General features: G+C 39.6%; 1 long non-coding RNA gene across 3 annotated transcripts in view; it reads right to left on the bottom strand.

Annotated features, from left to right (window-relative positions):
* Window positions 1-872: 872 nt before the first annotated feature.
* The window catches only part of LOC139320575 (uncharacterized), a 53,845-nt gene continuing 32,527 nt past the window's right edge, over window positions 873-22,190 (bottom strand). The window contains exon 3 of one of the 3 annotated variants that reach the window (XR_011600702.1): window positions 873-1,130. This is a non-coding gene — a long non-coding RNA (uncharacterized lncRNA). Of the gene's footprint in view, window positions 1,131-1,404; window positions 1,454-11,915; window positions 12,177-22,190 lie in introns of those variants that run through there. The other 2 variants (XR_011600703.1, XR_011600701.1) reach the window with 2 other exon arrangements.

Raw genomic sequence — 22,190 nt, forward strand, 5'->3', positions numbered from 1 at the left:
TCAGTTTACAACCTTTCCTTGTATCTGGACTTTCTTTTACTTTGATGTATCTTCCTGGGAATGGGAGGGGGGAAGGAATAGCCTGGGGCCATCTGTTTTGTCTCAGCTCTGAGGGAATGAGCAAATAACAGCTTCTTATCACCTTCTCACAACAACCTTGCACCTGTGGATTGGCTCTCCTTTGGACTGGATGGAGGGGAGGGGTTTCTACAACTTTTAACCTAATGGTTTTGAGTGGGAATTTCAGATCCTGTCTTGCTTTTCTTGCTATCATTATCTCCCAATAAAAGTTTCTTTTGAAATGATGCTAGTTTCAAGAGTTCTGCTTTCTTGAAGAGAAAGGAGAGGCAAGTCCTTACACATACAGTGCAACCTATAACTAGAAAATATTGCTGACTCTTCAACAAGGATGTTTACTTCTATCGAGAGTTTATTGTTAATATATTTATATGACTATTTAAAATATTAACATTTCTGTCATTAAATTGGCAACCACAAAAAAATATCTTTTAGAGTCATTTTAAGCAGAGTTAAGGCAAGTAACTTTAATTACTTTAATTACATTAAAAGAGAAATCACCAGTTAATGAAATTTGGAAAGAGAGAAAAATAAAAAATTCAATTCCAAATAGCAAACTGTTAACATATATACCACAAGTAATTTTAATTGTTATTGACTGAATCTATCTATACAGTCCATGTGTCAGGGTTCCAAGTAATAGACCCATAGCAAGCAAAACTCGGAGGCAGATGGATTCCTCAAAGAATAGCTTTATTGGATATATCATATTGGCAAAGATCTGGTGAAAACTGACTCTGAAGGTTCCTGTGATTTTCACCTAATTAAAAGTAAAAGTTTTCCTTCAACCCCAAACAATCAGTCACATGGTCCAATCAAGACTCTGTCTGGATGTCTGGTGACCTCACTCCTCTTTCCTTGGGCCATGTGTGAGAATGTCCTTGGTTCCCAAAGAGAAAGTATTTTATTTTGGCTATAAAACCACAGCTATCTCTAATCCCCCCTCCCTATCCCTCAGTTCCAGGGTAGCAACACTGAAGCTTCAAGCTGGCTTCAGTCAGGTCAGCTTCAGGGTTGACAGGCTGCCCCCCCCCCCAGTTGAAGAGAATTTCCTGCAAGACAAAAATATACAGGGAGAAGTTAGTCAAGGCTCAGCCCACACACCCTCTTCCTCCCCCAGGAGGTCTCTTAGGTTTCTGGGGGAACTTGTCATTAAACTGTTTGACTAACCTATCTGCCTTCACATCCCAGCTCTTGACTCATGTGGCCTCAGAAAGTGGGCACCCCTTCCACTGCACAAGGTACTGCAATCTGCCTCTATGCAATTTTGAATACAGAATCTTCTTTACATCATAATGCATCTTCCCCTGCATCACTCTTGGTTTTGGGGCTGCTCGGTCTGATCAGGGAGCCTACCACCAGCTTTAGCAAACTTCTGTGAAAGACCAGATGCACTTTCCTTAGCAGGCGAGGGAAGCTAAGCTGATGTCAGCATTCCAGAAAAACCTCCAACCCCAAGTAAAAACTCTGAAGCAAGCATTTTTCAAAGTTCTGTTTACTAGAATAGGTAAACTGACACATCTGGGAAAACCCGGATCTGAAAGGTCCAGATTTTCCCTCAGTAAATCAAAACTCCCCAAACCACCCCCTCACTCCTCAGTCGATCACATGCACCAATCACCATCCATCCCATCTCAAGACAGCACTCTGACCATTCCTTCTCCAGATTCAGGATCGGCCTGACCTTGACCAACAGGAAGAATGCTATTATGTCTAAAGACAACCCCTCTACTAAATCCTACTTTTCCACACATGAGAAGGTGGCAGCATGGAAGTTTCTGGTCTAATATGACATCCAAAGCTGACAGGCATCCCCCCCCCCCGCAGAAAAAAAACACACCCTGAAAAATAAAGCAGACAAAACACAAAAGATGGGGTTAATGCCTTGTACATAACCTTTTAACCCCCTCTCCCCCCTCCAGGAGTTCCCTTTGGCTTCTCAGGGAATTGATAATGAAATTGCTTTACTAGAGTATCAGCATTCACATTCCAACTTTTCACTCAAGTAGCTTCAGACAACGGGTACCCTTTCTATTATACCAAATACTGTAACTGACCCCTGTATAGTCTAGAGCCGTGATGGCGAATCTATGGCAAGCGTGTTACAGGTGGCATGCGTAGCCATATAGGTGGACACATGAGCTCAGCTCCAGCGTGCATGTGTGCGCTGGTCAGCTGATTTTTGGGTCTTCTGGGCCCACCAAAAGTAGGGAAGGCCCGTTTTTTTCTCTCCCCAGGCTCCAGAGACTTTCTAAGAGTCTGGGGAGGGCGAAAACGGCCTCCCCCACCCCCCGGAGGCCCTCTGGAGGCCGAAAATGGCCTGTTTGCCAATTTCCAGTAGGCGCATAGAATTATGGGTGTGGGCACGCGCGCACACCCCCTCCCCCCGTTCCTGGCACGCGATGGCAAAAAGGTTAGCCATCACTGGTCTAGAGTCAAGGATCTTCTTAATTTCATAATGAGTCTCCCCTTGTACTACCAAAGGGGGGAGAGCAGCTGGTGAGGGCCTTAAGTTAGATCTTATTGCTGGTTTCAATAAGCTACTGTGAAAAACTGGGTGCACTTTCCCTAATATGCGAGGGAGGCTAAATTGGATAGTCACTGGTTAATCACTTTCACTATAGGGAAGGGACCTATGAATTTGGGTCCAAATTGCTTGTTAGGTAACCTCAATCTTAGATATTTGGTCAACAAATACACCTTATCTCCTATTCGGAAAGGTGGTTGGAGGGATCAGCATTTGTCTGCCTGGGCCTTATATTTCTCCACTGCTTCAGCTAAAGCTTTCTTAGTATTCTCCCAACCCTTTTGCAATGAGGTTATCCCAGGGGTGAAATGCTCCTGGTTCGGACCGACTCGGGCAAGTAGGTAGCGATGGCGGTGGGCAGTTTGGAGAACCGGTAGCAAAAATCCCTGCCCCTGCCCCCCATGCCCAGCTGAGCCGCGCAATCATCAGAGCCTTTTTTTTCTTTTAAATGGCTCTGACAAGCTTTGAGGATCCCAGCTGAGTTGCCTGCTAATCAGGCAACTCAGCTTGGATTACCAGAGGCATGTAAAAGAAAAAAACTTTTTTCCTTTTAAATGGCTCTGACGATCCAAGCTCTGATGACCCCAGATGAGTTGCCTGCTAATTGGTAGCAAAAATCCCTCCCCTCCCCCCCTCAGCTTGCTTACCTTAGCTGCTGGTTGCAACCCCTTGCTGTAATCCCTGCAATCCATTGCATCAGCAAGCAACTGAATTTCCCTGCCTGCAATCAAGCAGGCAGGGAGTTATGGACTTCAATTCCCAGAATTCCTCAGCCAGCAAAGCAAAGCTGGCTGAGAAATTCTGGGAGTTGAAGTCTACAAGTCTTAAAGTTGCCAAGGTTGGAAACCCCTGTTCTATTGGGTAAGTTTTTTTCCCCTTTGGGAGCTTTAAAAAAATAGTTAATTGCGGGCTTTTTTAGTTGTTCTTTTTTTAGACCTAGCCATTTAAAGTTTAGGAAGTTTTAAATTTAGCTGCTTTTATATAAAAATAAAAATAAATTAAAATAAAATAATATTTGTGCAGCTTTCTGAGTTTTAGTGTGTTTCCGTAGTGTTTCACTCTAACTACACAAACACACAAAATCTCACAAAGCTGTATGTGGAATTTTGTGTGTGTAAAGTGTGAAAGTTGGTTTTTTGGGCTTTTTGTGGCTGTGTGAGGTTCCTGCTTGTTGCAGGGGCCATTTTGGGTCTAGCACGGCTGCTTTTATATTGTGGGTGAGCCAGTTGTGTTGTGCTGTGTTTTGTAGGTTAAAAAAGGGCAAATAAGTGACATTAACTTGGCCATGCCCACCCAGGCACTTTACCACCAAACCCCACCCACTAATTAAGCCACGCCTACAGAACCGGTAGCAAAAATATTTAGATTTCACCCCTGGGTTATCCATTCCATTAAGGACATGAATGTGGATGGCTCTCTAGGCAACTCAGGCATTGGCACAAAATTAATGCCTGTAGTTATTTGAAAAGGAGTCAACCCTGTACTACTGTGTATTGCATTATTATAAGCAACTTCTGCGAATGGTAATAACTCTGCCCAGTTCTCTTGTTGATAATTTACATAACATCTAATGTATTGTTCCACTATTGCGTTCAATTTTTCAGCAGATCCGTTAGTAGATGGGTGGAAAGCTGAGCTAAGCCCCTGGGACGACAGCTCTGCTGTCAACTTGTCTTCAGGGAGGTTGGAACCATGGCACGTTTGCGCTCTAGTGCATGCTTAGACTGCTGGTTGGGTTTCAGAGATCATGGCGTGAACTACCTCTTCCCGTCAGCTGTCAAACTGGGGCTTCCTTGATAGAGCATCAGCTAATAGGTCCCCCCCCCCCGGAATGTATTTCAGGTTGAAGTTAAAGCATTTGAAATACTGAGCCCAGCAAACCTGCTTGGGGGAAAGCTTCCAAGGGGTCTTCAGTGCCTCAAGGTTTCTGTGGTCAGTCCACACTTCGAAAGGCTCCTTAACCCCCTCTAGGAAGTGTCTCCAGGATAGGAGAGCCATCGCACTGCAAAAGCCTCCTTCTCCCATACCGCTCATCTGTATTCAGTGTCTGTTAATTTTTTCAATACATAAGCATATGACATTAGTTCATTTTGAGTGTTTCTTTGCAGTAGAATAGCTGCTACTGCCACGTCACTAGCGTCAGCTTGGACTGTAAATGGTTTATTAGGGTCAGGGTGCTGGAGGATTGGCTCAACCGCGAAGAGGTGTTTTAATTGTTCAAAGGATTTTTGACAATCCATTGTCCAAGCTAGGGGTTGGCTACGTTTTGGCTTGGTCGGAGACAGACTGGTTTTTAGTAGTTCTGTCAAGGGAGTGCAACTTCCACATAGGAAGGGATGAATTGTCGGTAAAAATTTGCAAATCCCAGGAAGCTTTGAAGTTGCTTATGTGTTCATGGGGGTTGCCAATCTAGCACCGCCTTCACCTTCCCCGGGTCCATTTCAATTCCCTGATTCAACACCCGGTAGCCCAGGTAGTCCAAGGACTCCTTATGGAACTCGCATTTTGACAGCTTTGCATAAAGTTTGGCTGCTAGGAATTTTTTCAGCACTTGCCTGACTAGTTTGACATGCTCTTCCATATTTTCACTGAATATAAGAATGTCGTTCAGGTAAACAAGGACCCCCTTATACAGATGCTCATGCAGAACTTCATTGATCAGTTGCATGAAGACCGTGGGGGGCCCTTGAAGTCCGAAAGGCATGATCCGGAATTGGAAACTGCCCAGGGGGCAGTTAAAAGCAGTCTTCCATTTGTCTCCATTCTTTATGCAAACCCAGTAAGTAGGCTTCCCTTAGATCTAGTTTGGTGAAAATCTTGCCTTTTGACAAGTGGTTCAGCAAGTCTTTCATTAGTGGTAGGGGGTAGGTATTTTGTATGCAAATGTAGTTAATGCCCCTTAAGTCAACACATAATCTCAAGCCCCATCTTTCTTCTCTTTAAACAATACAGAGGTGGCCACCCTGGATTTCACTGGCTCGATGAACCCTCTGTCTAAGGTGGGGTCAATTTACTTCCTCAGCTTGGTCATTTCAGCAGGTGTCCTGGAGTACATCCTTGGCTTTGGTAACTTGGCTCCTGGTTCTAGTTCAATGGCACAATCTGTGGGTCGTTGAAGAGGGAGGATGTTACACTCCTCCTTGCTAAATGCTTCTGTATATACCTTAGGAATCTGGAGTTTGCCTGAGGCCTGTCTGAAACAGTGGCTGCTGTTTCTGGTGGCTGGGCCTTATGGGTTGGCAGTTTCTTGGGGGAAGGGACAGGAGGCAGTGTCCCAAGGCCAATTATGATTTTACGGTATCCATCTTCCCATGTAATGGTGGGGACCCATTTGTCCAGCCAAGTAAGGCCCAATATGACCAATTCTGACATCTTTGGCATTATTATGAAACATATACGTTCATGGTGTCTTCCAATTTCTAATCTAACCAATTCAGTGATTTGGGTGGCTGGGATTCCTCCAATTAATGTTCCATCCACCTGTTTAAACTTAATTGGGCGCTTTAAGGCTCGTGTTTTTATCCCTAATTGTTCAACAATTGGAAGTCCAATTAAACATCTGGTGCAGCTGTATCTATTATTGCTGGCACTTCTCCTTGCTCTCCCATTTCTGGCACCACCAGTCTCACTTTAATTGAAAAGTGGGGGATGGGTGAACTCACCATCGGGTCGTCTTCTCTGTTAGCCTCATCGGGAGGGGCTTCTTTGGCCGGAGGTTTCTAGCTCTCTTCGGTGGGGAGGGGAACATCTATGGCTTGTTTGGCAAATCGACTGGTATCTGGGGTCTTCCTTGGAGCCCTTTTGCCTCAGGCAGCTGTGGCCAGGTGTTGTTGTGGAACTGGTGCAGGGGCCAGGCGCTCAGAAGCTCAATGTCCTGTTTGTCCTCACTGATAGCATTTAATCACTCCTGCCAGTTGACAGGGGGGGGAGACTTCAGCAGGCTTTGAAAGTTTCTAGATGGTCCCTTCTAGAGGAGGCTTCTCTGCTGGGGCTTTGCGGTGGGGGTGAATTTTGCTGTCCAGTGCTATGGACATAGTATACCAGTCGTGCAGTCGCTCAGGCACCCATTGGACTCCACAAGCTGTCCTGACTTCCTGATCCATAGCTTCTTTAAAATAGTGTAGGAGTATGCACTCCAGCCAATGCCCCAGGTTCCCTGCAACCTGTCTAAAATCCCATACAAAGTCTTTTATGCATTGATTACCTTGCTTCATCACCTTTATTATGGCTTCATTTTCATTGATTCAGTCTGGGTCTTCAAATCTGGCCTGGTGCAGCGCAACAAACCCATCAGTATCATTCAGTTCAGCAGCTCCCTCATTGTGTAGCTGGGCTATCCATTCAGAAGCCTCCCCTTCATTATTTCCATCAGAAATAGCTGATACTAAGTCTCAATCTGCTTCATATTGGTCTCCATACTGATATATATGAGCCCAGACCCTGATGAGGAAGTAAGCCAGTTTGGCAGGTGTACCATCAAATGATGCTCTGAAGCGGGGTGGTGTTTGCCTCATGGATGGATTGGGCCCGGAGGCAGGTGGCTGAGTTGGAACCAGAGCTGCTGCTGGTTGCTGGATGGCAGCCTGCTGAGGGAGAGGGGCTGGCGGCTGAACTGCTTGTTGGGCTGCGGGGGGGGGGGGACTCCAGCCGGTTGCTGGATTAGACCCCCTGTGGTGCTGGTATTGTTGGGGCATATTGGGGGCATGGGGAATCCTGGAAAATTGGAGCAGATGTTGCTGGAGGCCACTGGCACTGGATACACCCCTGGCCGGGATAAAATCCCCAGCCTGGGTGGGATACATTCAGCAGGAGATAGCACAAAGGTAGGCTGGCGAGGGGAGCCAGCAAAGGGGTTTGGCATTCCCAATGCTGGCTGCATCTGATGTCTCCCAGCTACTGGATGGCCATGCTGCACTGAGCCGCTTCTCCTGTCATCTCTGGCTGGGGAGAATGGTGCCTGCGCCCCGCTAATTCTTCCGCCATTTTCTGGAGTGGGGAAGGTGAACGTAGGTTGTGCTAAGCTCCAGCTCACTTGAGGAGTTTGAGAGGGGAGTGCATAACTTCCCACTTCCATACATTCAAACCAGAGCCCGGTTAACGATTGGCTTCGAGACGGAGGCCACAGGTTCCAGTCCCGGGAATCTCCGGATCTCAAAGCTGTCTCCCCTCTGCACTCTGGCTCATGGGGTGACTTCATTGGGCTGGGAGCAGCATGATATCCAGGTGGTCTCTCCACTGGTCCTCTTTCTGGAGTTGGATCAGACTGGCAACTTTTCCAGGAATCAGTCTCCTTGGGTCGAGCGTCCAGCCTTTGCGTTGCCTCTGCAGCTTCAATGGCTCACACCATTCCTCAGAGGGAGCGTATAGGGTCTCACAGAATCCTTCAGTATTCGTCCCAATGGCCCCCTCTGCAATCTCCTCTTTCCCCTCCATCTTCACTGAGTCTTCGCACCATCCGAGGTTTAGGTCAATGCTGGGGCTCAATACCCCAGACAGCATCCTTTCAGGGTGCCATTAGGTTTTTTAGGGGATTCAGGTTAATGTCAGCATTCCAGAAACAATCCCTCTCCAATTAAAAACTCTGAAGCAAGCATTTCTCAAAATTCTTTTTAATTGAGTAGGTATACTGGCACATCTGGGAAAACCCAAATCTGAGAATTCCGGGTTTTCCCTCAGTAAATCAAAACCCCCAAAACCATCCCCTCAATCATCAGTCAATCACATGCTCCAATCACCATTCGTCCTATCTTGAGACAGCACTCCAACTACTTCTTCTCCAGATGCAGGATTGTCCTGACCTTGACCAAAAGGAAGAATGCTATTTTGTCTAAAACCAATCCCTCTATGAAAATCCCTCCTCCTACTTTCCCACCCAGGAGAAGGTGGCAGCATGGAAGCTTCTGGCCTAATATGACTTCCAAAGCTGACAATACTGAGAGGCAGTGGGCCATCTGCAAAAGCAGGCTTGCGTGGTTTGATGGGCTCTTCTCACCTGGAGGCAATTCGTAGACGGCAGTAAGATTCCATTTGAAGTGTGGACAGACCACAAGAACCTGGAGGTGTTAAAGACCCCGAGGAAGCTATCTCCTACGCAGGTCCAAAGGGTTCAGTATTTTAACCACTTCAATTTCACTCTTCGCTACTTGCCAGGTTGGAAGAATTTGTCAGCCAATGCCCTCTCTCACATGTCCCAGTACAGAACTACCCAAGAGGAGGTAATTAACTTCATTATCCCATCCAGGCAGCTCGCAACACCAATATTTGTGAGCAGGGTGGATAAAAATCAATGATTTTTTTAAAAAAAATCAAAAAAATCAGATTTTTTAAAATTTAAATCGGATTTTTTTGATTTTTATTGAATTTATTTTAATAAAAAACTTTTGGGGTAAAAATCTATCGTAAGATAGTTTTCTATTTAAGATACATAAATAATTTAGTTTATTCAGCATGAAATGGAGCTTAGTTATGTAGCATGAGGCTGTATATTCTGCAACACTGGGACTATCGGTGAGTCAACAGTAGGTCAAAGGAGTAGCAGAGAGGACAGTTGCTCTTTAAAAATTATGATTTAAATCGAGTTGATTTAAATCAAGCCTTTTTACTAGTGATTTAAATCATGATTTAAATTGTGATTTAAATCAACTCGATTTAAATCAAATCCACCCTGTTTGTGAGGCAGCAGAAAACAGTCTCCCCACAGCCAACTGGGGACTCGGTGATGCAACCGCTCAAAGATGCCTTGGGGATGGATGAGTGGTTCCAGAGACATTAAAGATGATTTGTTGATAAAGGAGGGCTTGACATGGAAGGGAGTAAAGTGTAAGTCCCAGCCAGCCAGAGAACCTTGGTCCTGCAGGGGAGCCACAATGCAAAATCTGCAGGGCATTTTGGCTTTGTGAAGACCCTTCACCTGGTAAAGAAACAGTTCTGGTGGCCAAAGATGAAAAAGGACATAGAAGCTTATGTGGCCAGTTATCCTGTGTATGCCTCCATGAAACACCTACCTTGGAAGCTTCCCGGCTTGCTACAGTCAGTAGCCAACCAGCTAACCTGTGGTAGAAGATATCGTGGAGTTGCTTGAGAGTGCTGAGAACACAGTAAATTGGACTGTCATCGACCTGTTCTTGAAGTAAGCACACTTTGTGACATGTCCAAATATTTCTTCCACCCAGGCCCTAGCCAAGATGTTTGTGCAGCATATATACAGACTACATGGGGTCCCAAAGAATAGTATCTCAGAGAGGGGGGTGCAATTCACTGCAAAATTTTGGCGGGAATTTTAAAAAAATGATAGGATTCTCCCAGGACTTCACTGCCTATCATCCGAATACCAGTGGAACTTCTGAATGCAGCAACTCATTAGTAAAGCAATACATGTGCTGTTATGTAAACTATCAGCAGACTAATTGGGCCAAGCTCCTGCCTTTCTCAGAGGTGGCATACAGTATAACATAGCAGCACAGGTTTTACCCCTTTCAAAGTGGCCACAGGGACTGAGTTCATGCCCATACCAGAGCTCCCACAGAAAGCTCCATCTTCAGTGTCATTAGCCGACTGGATAGCTTTAAAAGCTATGTGGCCCACCATGTGCAAAGCGTTAAATAAAGCTAGGCAAAGCCAAAAAGGCAAGCAGATTAGAAAAGCCCCCCCCCCCAAAGGGAATTTAGAATGGGGTATAAAATGTATTTGTCCACCAAGTATCTAAGCCTGAGGCAGCCCTGTAAAAACTTAATTCCCAAATACATAGGGCCTTTCCAAATCATACAGATCGTGAATCCAGTGATGGTGGAGCTGAAATTGCCAAGAAGCCTCAGGTGAGTTCATCTGGTATTTCATTGCAGTCTTTTAAAACCCTTTCAGGGCTCTAGCTTAAGAACAATCAAAGAACCACCTATTCCTCCCATCCTAGTTAAGGGAGAGGAGCACTATGAGATCAAAAAGATTCTCAACTCCAGATATCACAAGGGAAAATTACAATATGTAGTACTGTGGAAAGGCTACCCGTTAGCAAATGCTGAATGGGTGGCTGCTCCAGATGTTAGGGTAGTGAGGTTAGTTAAGAAGTTTCACACTAGATACCCTCAATGGCCCAATAAGGAATGTGGCAGTAGTTGGGTTGTAAGTAATAATGTGTAGGTATGTTTATTATTGTTTCAGGTCTACCCTTCTTCCGGGGGTGGGGGCAGCATGTCAAGACTTATTCGCACTTTCACCTACATTCTGCTTCGCTCGCAGCTTGAGAAAGGGAGCGGGTGGAAGGGAGTGCAAGGGTGGGGGCAATGGCATCAAAATATCGTTGGTTCCCATGAGACATTGCTCCCACCTCAAGGACAGCCCAAGCAGATGTCCAGTATTACCAGCTGGTTCCCATAACAAAATGAACAGAAGTCATTAGTGGACATAATGGAATGTGGGTGGCCCATGGGGAAAGGGGGAATGAATTATGCTCACTTTTGTGTGGGAAGCCCAGAGCTGGTTTCACTTCTTCTCTGCCAATGTGGTTTATTCAGTAAAGTTTTATACTCTTGGTAACTTTTTCCGGATTCGCCAATTAGACAGTTGACGCCAGGGCTGATACATTCTGACTAATGGTGGAGATCGACCTAGCAGGTTCTGCAATAGCCCCAACCATGGATAGTGGAGACCCCTCCTTGAAAAAAGAAGAGAAGCCTCGAAGCAAGAGGGACAGGACCTTAGCCCATGGCACCGCTCAACTGGTTGCTTCAAATGTGGGAAAGAAGGGCACAGAGTAGCCAACTGGTTTTTTTTGAAAAAAAATATTTTTATTTTTAAATAAACATACATAAAAACATCTTCAATTACACACAGTGTGTCGGTTGGTTACAAGTCTTTTGTGCGTCTTTACCATATTCATAGCTTACAGTTTACCTAAATTCTTATATTATCAATCTAATATATATCTATGTATTATTGTTCTCATTAATCATTTATTTGACTATAGCTATTCTTCCCTCATTTTGTACAAAATATTCTAAGATTTAAGTTAATTTATATTATAACATTCATCTCATCATCCTAAATCAATCCAATAATAATACATCTTTATATTATATTTTATATAGTTTTACAATTCTTATATTATAAAAATTTCTATCATATTTCATTTCCATATTTTTTTATCTAACCATTGATAAAATAAATCCCATATAATATTGTTGATCTTCTTGTTCTCTAATTTCAAATGTCAATTTACTCATTTCAGCACATTCCATTATTTTCTTAATAATTTCATCTTGCATTAGTATTTTCTCATTTTTCCAATTTTTAGCAAATACAATTCTAGCCGCTGTTAATACATTCACAAACAGATATCTCAATTCTCTATTATATATTTCAGGTACAATCCCCAATAAAAAAATCTCTGGTTTAAAATCTATGTGTTTTTTTTATCATTTTTTCCAACCATGTGTGGATTTTAGTCCAGTATCTTTTGGCTTCTGTACACATCCACCACATATGGTAATATGAACCCGGTATCTGATGACATTTCCAACATTTTTCAGATTTATTCTTGAACTTTCTGGCTATTCTCGTCAGGGGTAAATGCCACCTGTAAAACATCGCATACAAATTTTCTTTATATGCAGTTGACATTGTCATTTTATAATTTTTGCCATTTCTCTAAGTCAATCCCGCGTCCAAAATTTTCCCCCCAAGCAATCATTGTTTCTTTAACTTGTTCTTCTTCCAATTTAACCTCCAATAAATATCCATATAATTTTTTAATTAAGTTTTCATCAGTACCTGTTAAAATTTTATCTAAATTAGTCAAATTACCATAAAAACCTTCTGTCTTAAAATCTTTATCATATCTAGAATGTATTTGCAGGTAGGAAAACCAATTCATCTTTATACCTTGTTCTTCTAATTCTTGCATAGATTTAAGTTTACCCTTTTCTTTCAATAATTCACTATATCTAACAATTTGTTCCTTTCTAAATGTTATAGTATTTCTTAACATTATCCATTCCTTGATCCATATCAAATTTGTCGCTTAATAGTATAATTCCCAATTAGGCAAGCCAAATCCTCCTCTTATTCTAGCATCTTGTAACAATTTTAATTTTATCCTCGCTTTTTTTTCCTACCAAATATATTTCAACACTATTTTATTTAAATCTTCAAAATAATCTTTCCCCAATCTAATTGGAATTGTCTGGAAAAATATAGAATTCTAGATAGTATATTCATCTTTGAATGTACTACATCTTGCTGTCCATATACAAGTGTACATATACTTGCTGTCAAGTATATCCCCAAGTACTTAACCTTATTTGTGACCTGTATCTTCAATACTTCCGCCAGTTCTTCTTTTTGTTTTATTAACATATTTTTTGTCAAAATCTTCGTTTTGTCTTTATTTATTTTCAAACCTGCTACTTTTCCATATTCTCTTCTTTTTTCTTTTTTTTTTTTTTTTTTTTTTTTTTTTTAAAACTGCAGGTCATTGTTAAAATCAAATTAAATATCAACGATAATAGTAAGTGCACAATAAATCACGAAGAATTATACTACAGTAATTTATATTCAAACATTGAAGAATAAATTCTTATTTAAGAGATCGTTAAAAATTAGAATACTATGGTTTTATTTTAAGATAAATCCAAATTTTGGATGTGGTTCAAGCTGATACATAGAATTATAATTTTAAAAATGATTTTCCATTTGAATTAACTTCTGTGTCAGATTTATGAAGGGGATACTCTTAACAAGCCTTCCCAAAATGGTTTGATCAAATAGCAGATTTAATTCTGGCAAGATAGTGCCTGATATAAACCAGATTTAGACCAACAAACTGCGTTGTGTATGATTTTTGGAAGCAACTGATTTCTAATTTTTCTATTCTGGGCCAATAACCCTGTACTTAACCCTGTATAACCCTCCCACTATATTTTTTTTTTATATTGTCATCTTAGTATTTCATTAATGTACCAGATGAAATCAGTAGTGGAAAATGGAGTAAGTGAGGAGTATACAGTATATGCTTCTGGTTTACTTGCATTTCTGGAAGAATATGGTTCAGAAAAAGGAAGCGGATTAGTTCATATCCAAAATTATATAATGTTCAAATACATTTTAATTACAGTGGCAATTCAACTTTGTTGGATTCTCTGTAGAAGAAAATACTAATTACTTCATTGATGCTTACAACCTTCCACCAGCAAATATAGATGAAGATCATTCAAAAATACAGAAACAGCTAACTTCTCCAGGTAACTGGATTAAATAGTATTGATTTACAAATCTTCACCTTTAAATGGCTTCTGTAATTTTAAGGTGATATATATATATAAATTTATAAAACTGTTATACATATAATTAAAAGTAATGAGTCCAGCTGAGCTTTGCTTGATAAATAGAACAAGCATGATATTTAATCTGTTGATTTAGAATGTGTTCATTTGCTCTTCAATGGCTTATACTTTCATACAGTTTTCCTAATCTTTATTTTAATGTTCATAATTTCTAATGCAAAAACTCTTATTTAAATTCAGACTGTGAAGATAATAGCTTGAAATATTGCCAAAACTGTATAGAAAAAGGTAAGCAGTTATTTTCATTAATTCGTTACATTAAGGCTCATTAAAATTTATTATAAAGCATATTTCAAGATATTAAGTGCAATGGGGACCATAAACTATAACTCATAAATCAAATGCAAGGGAATCCAGGGGCACCGAGAGGTCAAAGATACTTGCTATTTTTGGTTAACCACAGAAGAACTTTTGACTACGTTGCTTTCCCTGCCCGTTTTAATTAACAGCCCTTAATGCATTTTTTTGCATTTATGTAGTTTTGTAACCTTTTAGATCTGGAATCTATCTGAGGAAATTGTGTGTTCCACTAGTATACAGATGGCTTTTCTTTTTTTTTTTTTTTTTTTTATTGAAAAAGTTTTCAAATACAAATTTTTCCCCCTTTTTCCCCCCCCCTCCCCCCCCCTCCCTAACCCCCCCCTCCCCACCCTTCCCCCCCTGTGACTTCTTCGTAACAAAAAAAAAAACCCTAATTCATAACAGATTACTTACTCCCTCCTCAAAATACTGACCTTTACTTACTAAAAGTATTATAAATCCCCCTTTATCCATACATCTCAGAAAAGAAGAAGAGAAAAAAACAAAACAAAAAACAAACACATTATACTATAACTATTATAAAATAACTTCTAATTTAGCATAATAGTGTTTTATATCTATACATTATTGCAACAATTCAAAACCACCTTCCACTTTAAAACTATACGATAAGTCCTACTTTAATAACATTTCAAAGCGGGCTCCCCATAAAATCTAATTTAACATTTATTCCACTCTATCCATTTCCTCCACTCCCCTAAATGTATCACTTAAAAATCCCTTTTCTTAAACTAATCAATCTGTAGCTAGCTTATTCACCCACTGTCTTACAAATTTACCATACACAACAATTCTTGATATCTTTAATTCACTGCCCACACTACTTAAAAATATATATATATATATATTCCATTATATCTAAATAAAAAAAGAAAAGACAATAACTTTAAATTTATAGTCCATATAATATCTTCTTGAAGTCTTTCCACTGGATTGTTAGAACCAACATCCATAATAGGGTAACATAGCTTGCTGATGCAACAGTTTATTCAAGGTCTCCAATCATTTCTGCCCCCATCAGTAGTAAACATCTTCTTATATATATAAAAGTAAAAACAACCACCCGAGTGACATTATAATTATATTCCATATAATAATAATTGTGGGTTTCATCAGGATTATTAATTTCCATCATCGTATTGGGTAACAACCCGATCTTCTGCATGTCCCAATGTGATTCTCTTGCCTTATAATTCAAAATAATTATAATATATTTATCAACACAAAAAGAAGTTTCAAAGTAGATAATTCAAAACCATCAATTTGAGGCTCTTTCCATGTCCCAAAATTACGGCAATGCAGAGATCTGCCACTATCCTCAGGATGATATTGACCAATGTGTCGCCTCCTCTATGTTTTCACATAATCATTCATATTTTAAAATCACTGGCTTCACTGTTGCTTGGGTTAGAAATTTCTATTTTTGCACAACCTATTTCTTTTTTGTTTTCTTTTTGTGGGTTTGACTTCCATCCTAATTTTTTGTGTCTCGCGTTTCTTTTTTATCCCTTGTATATCCTCTAATTGGTTTCCATGCTTGTCCTTGCCTTGATAAGTCATCACATTAAAATCAGATGGCACTTCTCTCGAATTTGTAGATAATCCAGCTGGATTATCCATATTCTCTTATCTTGTCTCTCAATTTAATTGCTGTTTCTAATGGATCTTCAAGAATAAAAACCAGGTCATCTGCAAATGCTTGCAATTTGTATTCTTCCTTTTGAATTTTCATTCCTTTTATATCTTTTTCTTCTCTAATATTTCTGTTTAGCACTTCTAATGTTAACACAAACAACAGAGGTGACAGTGGACAACCTTGTCTCGTTCCTTTTTTTTATTTCAATAGACTCTGTCAATTCTCCATTTATCATTACTTTTGCTGTTTGTTTGTGACTTCTATGGCTTCTATGGCTTGAATAAATTTTCTACCAAAGCCCATCTGCTCCAGCTCTAATAACATAAATCGCCAATTCACATTATCGAAGGCTTTCTGTGCATCTAGAAATATCAAAGCCATTGAAGTCTCCCATCATGCAAATATTATCATAGTCCAATTCAATTATTTTCGTATGTAATTTTCTATAAAATTCTTCTTGATTATCATTTGGAGCGTATATTGCTATTAGAAGTATTTTCATATTATTGTCTGTTATTTCCACTATCAAAATTCTTCCATCATCATCTGAATAAATTTGCTCCGCTGGGGTTGTGTCTCTAATATATAAAACAACACCTCTTTTCTTACATTGTGGCAATGAAGTAAATGTTTTCCCTAATTTTGGCTATATCAATATTTGTTCATGCTGCTTTTTAATGTGTACTTCTTGTAAACAGATTATATCAAACTTTAATTTCTCTAATTTATGAAATGTCTTTCTTCTTTTAATAGCTAAGTTAAGTCCATTTATGTTTATTGTAATCAATTTTTTCTCTTCCATATTTATATTTTATAAGAAGGATTTATTGCTCTAGTAGATCTCGGTTCACGTTGTTCTCTATATTCCATGTTGCCACCCACTGCGCCGCCTTCTTTTTCAGTTGTTGCAAGGCATTCCTTGTATAGTTCAATCAATGTATCTTCTCTTGGTCTCCTCTTCTTTCTCTCTAAAGTATTCTGCACAGAATAATTCTGCTTTGTCAATTGAATCTATTCTATATTTTTGTTGTTGCCAGGTAAACGCAAGGCCTTTTGGTATCAGCCATCTGTAATTCACATCTTTCTTAAGTAATATTTTGGTCAGAAAATGATATTCTCTTCTCATCTCCCTCACTCTTCTCGGTATTTGTTTCAGAACCACAATTTCCTTGTCTTTATATTTCAATGTTTTCTGTCTTGTAATCTGCAGTATTTGTGTTTTAATTGATTTCTTAGTAAATCTTATGTGGACTTCTCTTGGTAGCTTGTTTCTCATTGCATATCTTGTAAAAATACCTTGTCTATGTCATCTATCATTTTTTCTTTAGTAGTTTCTAGTGCTTCTGCTAAAATTTCTATCATTTTTTTCTGCCAAGTTTTCTCCCTTTTCTTCTCCTATATTTTGAAATCTGAGGTAAAATAGAGCCTTGGTGGTGCAGCGGACGAAGTGCTGTTATGTAGCAGTTAGCTGCCAGCTGCCTGCAATTACTGCAAGTTCAATTCTCACCAGGCTCAAGGTTGACTCATCCTTCCATCCTTCCGAGGTAGGTAAATTGAGGACCTGGATTGTGGGGGCAATAAGCTGACTTTGTAGAAACACCGCTTATGGGGGGCCAAAAGCCCTAATAAGCAGGTATATACAAAAGAATGAAGGCTATTGCTATAAGTGCATTGTAAGCCGCCCTGAGTCTTCGGAGGAAGGCGGTATATAAATTGAACTAATAAATAAAAAAAATTCTGATCTGTCCATCTTCCTTCCCAATATTCCACTCTTATCTCGTTCAACCTCATCCAATCCACTGTCAATATCTCTGATTTTTTTTGTCCCTTTGTTCTTCCTTTTCTTCAATTTTTTGGAGTCTATCCTCATATTTCTCCATCATTTGATGTATGTTCTCCACTTTTTCATCTGTTTTTTCTGTTCTTTGTTCAATTTTTTCTGTTCTTTGTTCAATTTTTTCTGTTCTTTGTTCAATATTTTCTGTTCTCTGTTCAATATTATTTACTCTTGATTGCATTTTTTGAATTCCTTGCCAAATCATCTGCAACTTCACTTCCTTTTCCTTCTCTCATTCCTTCTCCTTTTCCTGTTGCAACATTGTCTGTATTGATCGTTGTCCTCCAGATGGTGAAGAGGAAGGAATCGATGTAAAAGAACCTATAGCTGTTGCCTTTCTACTCATTTCTGTGTAGTGGTTGAAAAAAAATTCAAACAAATAAAAAAACCTTCAGGTTCTTCTATACCTTAATCCACTTATATGGAGGACAGATATTGTCCCAAGTAACAAGCAGAAAAAGGAAAAGGAAAAGGAAAAGGAAAAGGAAAAGGAAAAGGAAAAGGAAAGAAAAGGAAAAGAAAAGAAAAGAAAAGAAAAGAAAAGAAAAGAAAAGAAAAGAAAAGAAAAAAGTTCTTCAGGCTCTTGTATGCCTTAATCCAATTAAGTAGAGAGATATTGACCAAATTAACAATCTCCAATCAAAAAAAGAAAAAAGCCAAGAATTAAACTGAAAATTATGCAAGATGTTCGTGAAAGGGGTGGTCTTAAACTTCCAAACCTGAGATTATATTATGAAGCTGCAGTGTTTACACAAGCAAGTGATTGGTTTGGAAGGACAAAGACTGGAATATTGAATATAGAAAGCCACAATCTTGAATTTGGTTGGCATGCATATTTATTTTATGAAAACAAGGTGGACAAAGTATTTAATAGCCATATACTTAGAAGCTCCTTGATGAGAGTATGGAAGAAGCACCGATTCAAATGGGATTACAAAATACCGTTGTGGTTGGATCTTGGTCACATTATACAGAATATAAATATAAAGTCACTCGGGGGGGGGTTATATAAAGAAGTACTTTTTAATGATGGGGGCAGATGGCAACTAAAGACATTGAACACAGTTGGAAGAAAGGATTAATTTAACTTGGTTACAGTATAATCAACTTCAATTGAGATGGAGAGAAGATCAAAAAACCGGTTTAATGTTGCATGAAGAAGAATTGGTTAGACAGATAAAAGAGAAAGGCTCAATGCATATTAAGAGGATTTATAATGTTTTGTTAGAAAGAGATTCAGAAAATGAATTGGTTAAAGATTGTACGATAAAATGGATGCAAAATTTTGGAGAACCAGTTATGATGGAAACATGGGAAAAAATATGGGTTCAGAATGTTAAGTTTACACAGTCGCAGAATTTAAGGGAAAATTTTTATAAAATGTTTTATAGGTGGCATTTAGATCCTAAGAAATTGTCATGTATGTATCCTAATGTTCAACCAAAATGTTGGAGATGTGACTGCTTAGATGCTACATATTATCATATATGGTGGACCTACAAGAAAGTAAAGGCTTTTTGGATAAAAATTTGGTGGGTTATGTAAAATGTTTTAAAGAAAAAAAATCAATTTTCTCCTCATTTGTTTTTACTGGGTATAGTTAAGGGTTTTTCAGTGGGTGAAACAAAATTGATATTGTATATGGTGACAGCAGCCAGGTTACTGATTGGTCAATATTGGAAAAGGGTTGATATGCCTACAATTCAAGAATGGACTTTGAAGATGGCCAGTTTTGCAGAAATGGCAAAGATATCAGCATACTTAAAAGACCGGACTCAAGAGACTTATGCATGGGAGTGGAAGAATTGGATAGATTATGTGCAGAATAAATACCAAACCAGGAAGTACCAGATAGCTTTTAGCTAAATGTTGTGTAGAAATGTATAGTATATGGGGGCAAAATAGTTTATTGTTATGTAGAAATTTATAGTGCACAGGGAGGAGAATAGAGGGGTGGTAAAGTATGATATAATACAATGTGGATGGATTTCACCTTGGGGAAGTCATGGGGAGGGAGGGTTTTGGGGGGGGTTAGGGAGGGATGGGGGGGAAATGGGGGAAAAATTGATGTTTGTAAAACTTTTTCAATAAAAAAAAAGAAAGAAAGAAAAAAGCCAAAAAAGAAAAGGGGAAAAAGACAATAGGAAAATATCTATGTGTGTATAAAAAGTTAAAAATCCTCTAAAAGGCCACAGTCCAGCTAAGAATAAGAATAATTGAATAATGGGGAGGTGGAGAAGTAACACCAATAAAAGTAAAAACAAAACAAACAAACAAAAAAAAACGAACTTTCTGTCTGGAAGGAAGATCCACCACTGTATAATAACCAAAACTCTTTTGTTAAATTTCAAATAATTATTTACAGCTCTCTTTCCAGAGTCACTGCAATCTTCTTCTTTTCAATCTCAGATTCTTGCCACTGATAGTTTCTCAGAAGAGCACCTGAATAAACAATCATGTAAACAGTCTTTGATGCTCTTCCCACTATCTTATCTATAAATAGGCTCAGAGTCCTTGGAATGTAACACAGTAACACAGTAGTTACTTTCTTAAACCAGAGGGGGGGGGGGGGAGAAACAATATTTCCAGTCCACTAGATGGCAGTGTTACTTATTACCTCCACTTTCCCTTCCCTTCTTATATTCAATACACCATAAAACAAAAAGAGATAGAAAAAAGTAAACAAAAAGTAGAACAAAAGAACATTTGTACAAAAAGACACCAAGAATTTAGTAGTTAAGTAGATAAAATGGAAATCTCCAGTCCAATCCAAATTAAAAAATAAAAGCATCCATAAACATCCACAAGTAAAAATATGTTAAAAAATAGGGAGAGCTACCTTAGACTCAGGCTTAATTCCACCACTTAACCTCTTCTGTCTTCAATTTTAATTTTCTTTTAACCTCAGTGTGTTCTCTCAGATAATATATTTAAAAATTATCTCACCAAGCCGACACACTTTCTTCCGACTTCCGTTTTGGAGCTGTCCCAACTTCAGCAGCTTCAATGGCTGCCTCTTCACTGCCGGAAAAAAGGGCTTCTCCTGGACTTTGTGGTGTCCCTGGGATCAGCAGGGTGTGCCCTCCACTATCACCGTCTCTACAGGACGGTGAGGTCCAAAACAGACCGTCCAGTGGTGAAGATATCAATGGCGATCTTGGAGCTTCAAGATTGCCCGCCGTACCATCGCGATGCCAGCAACTCCCCTCCCAGAGCAGCCAACTGTTGAACACTATGTCTGACACAAAAACCAGCCTCTGGTCCCACAAAGAAGGTGGGGAAAGTGCCGGCAAGAACTCAGGAAGCAGCCTTAAAAGGAGTAGAGGTTATTGAGTTCACCCCACTTCAGCTGACTTGTGCATGCTAATGTGGGCACCTGTTCTTCCTTCCAGTGTCATTTCTTCTTGGGCTGTAGGTCTGCCCACCCTTTCAAAAAGAACCTTCCCAGTGGTGGGTTGCCTCCGGTTCGGACCGGTTTGCAAGAACCGGTAGTAAAACTGGTGGGAGGCCCTGCCCACTGACCCGGATGTTGTCATCAGCAATCTGCGCATGTGCAGAAGCTTCTGTGCATGCGCAGAAGCAAGGCGCGCGCATTCGCTTTGCTCATGCACGCAATCTACTTACCTTTACCGGTAGTAACGGTAAGTAGAACCCACCCCTGAATCTTCTCCCATATAGTTTCACCTTTTTTATTTTTCAAGGAATTTCTTAGGCCTCACTTGAATTCCTGAATACACTGGTGTTTTGTCAAGGAAGGCACCAACGTGTAATTGAATAATTCAAGAATTTAACCTGGTCTGAGGATGTAATGATAACTTCTTTCATGTACTTGTCCCTGCTTGTCCTACAGAAGAATATCCCATGCAAATAACATGACACAGTACATCTTGCCTACTTGGACACCATTTTATGTACTCCATGAGCTATTTCTAAGTGTTGTAGCTGCTAGGCAAGCATTTTCTTGCAATGCTTACAAATTCCAAATATTAAAAAGGTTGTGTAAAATTTTCAATAATTCAGTTTCCCCTTCTAATGTAAGTGAAGAAAAGAACTATAGAACTATCCAGCTGTCTTCTGCAAGACTAGTAAATCTCTGTTCAAAAGTAGCCCATCTGACAGGCCACTGATTGAAAGAAGAAATAAAGAGACTACTGAGTCCTTTTGAAATTAATATACTGAAATAAGCACTGATATCTCTTCTTGTAATGCCTCTTTATTATAAATATGTAATATTTCAATTTAATTTGAGCAGCATATATTGACGTTTTTAAAAAGGTGAGTTTTATTTCCAATAAGTTAAAATGTAACTTATTTCATTCAAGTGGTAGCATATCATGAAGCTCCATATAAAATACTTCGAAACAGCAATCCTATACTCATCAGTAAATTTCATAGGGATTATTTCTGAAAGGACACGGATAGGATTGTACAGCATTCCGATTTGGCTCCATCTAT

Source organism: Pituophis catenifer, unplaced genomic scaffold (genome assembly GCF_029215685.1).
Source record: "Pituophis catenifer annectens isolate HBS135680 unplaced genomic scaffold, rPitCat1.0.hap2 SCAF_8, whole genome shotgun sequence".
NCBI classification, from domain to species: Eukaryota; Metazoa; Chordata; class Lepidosauria; order Squamata; family Colubridae; genus Pituophis; species Pituophis catenifer.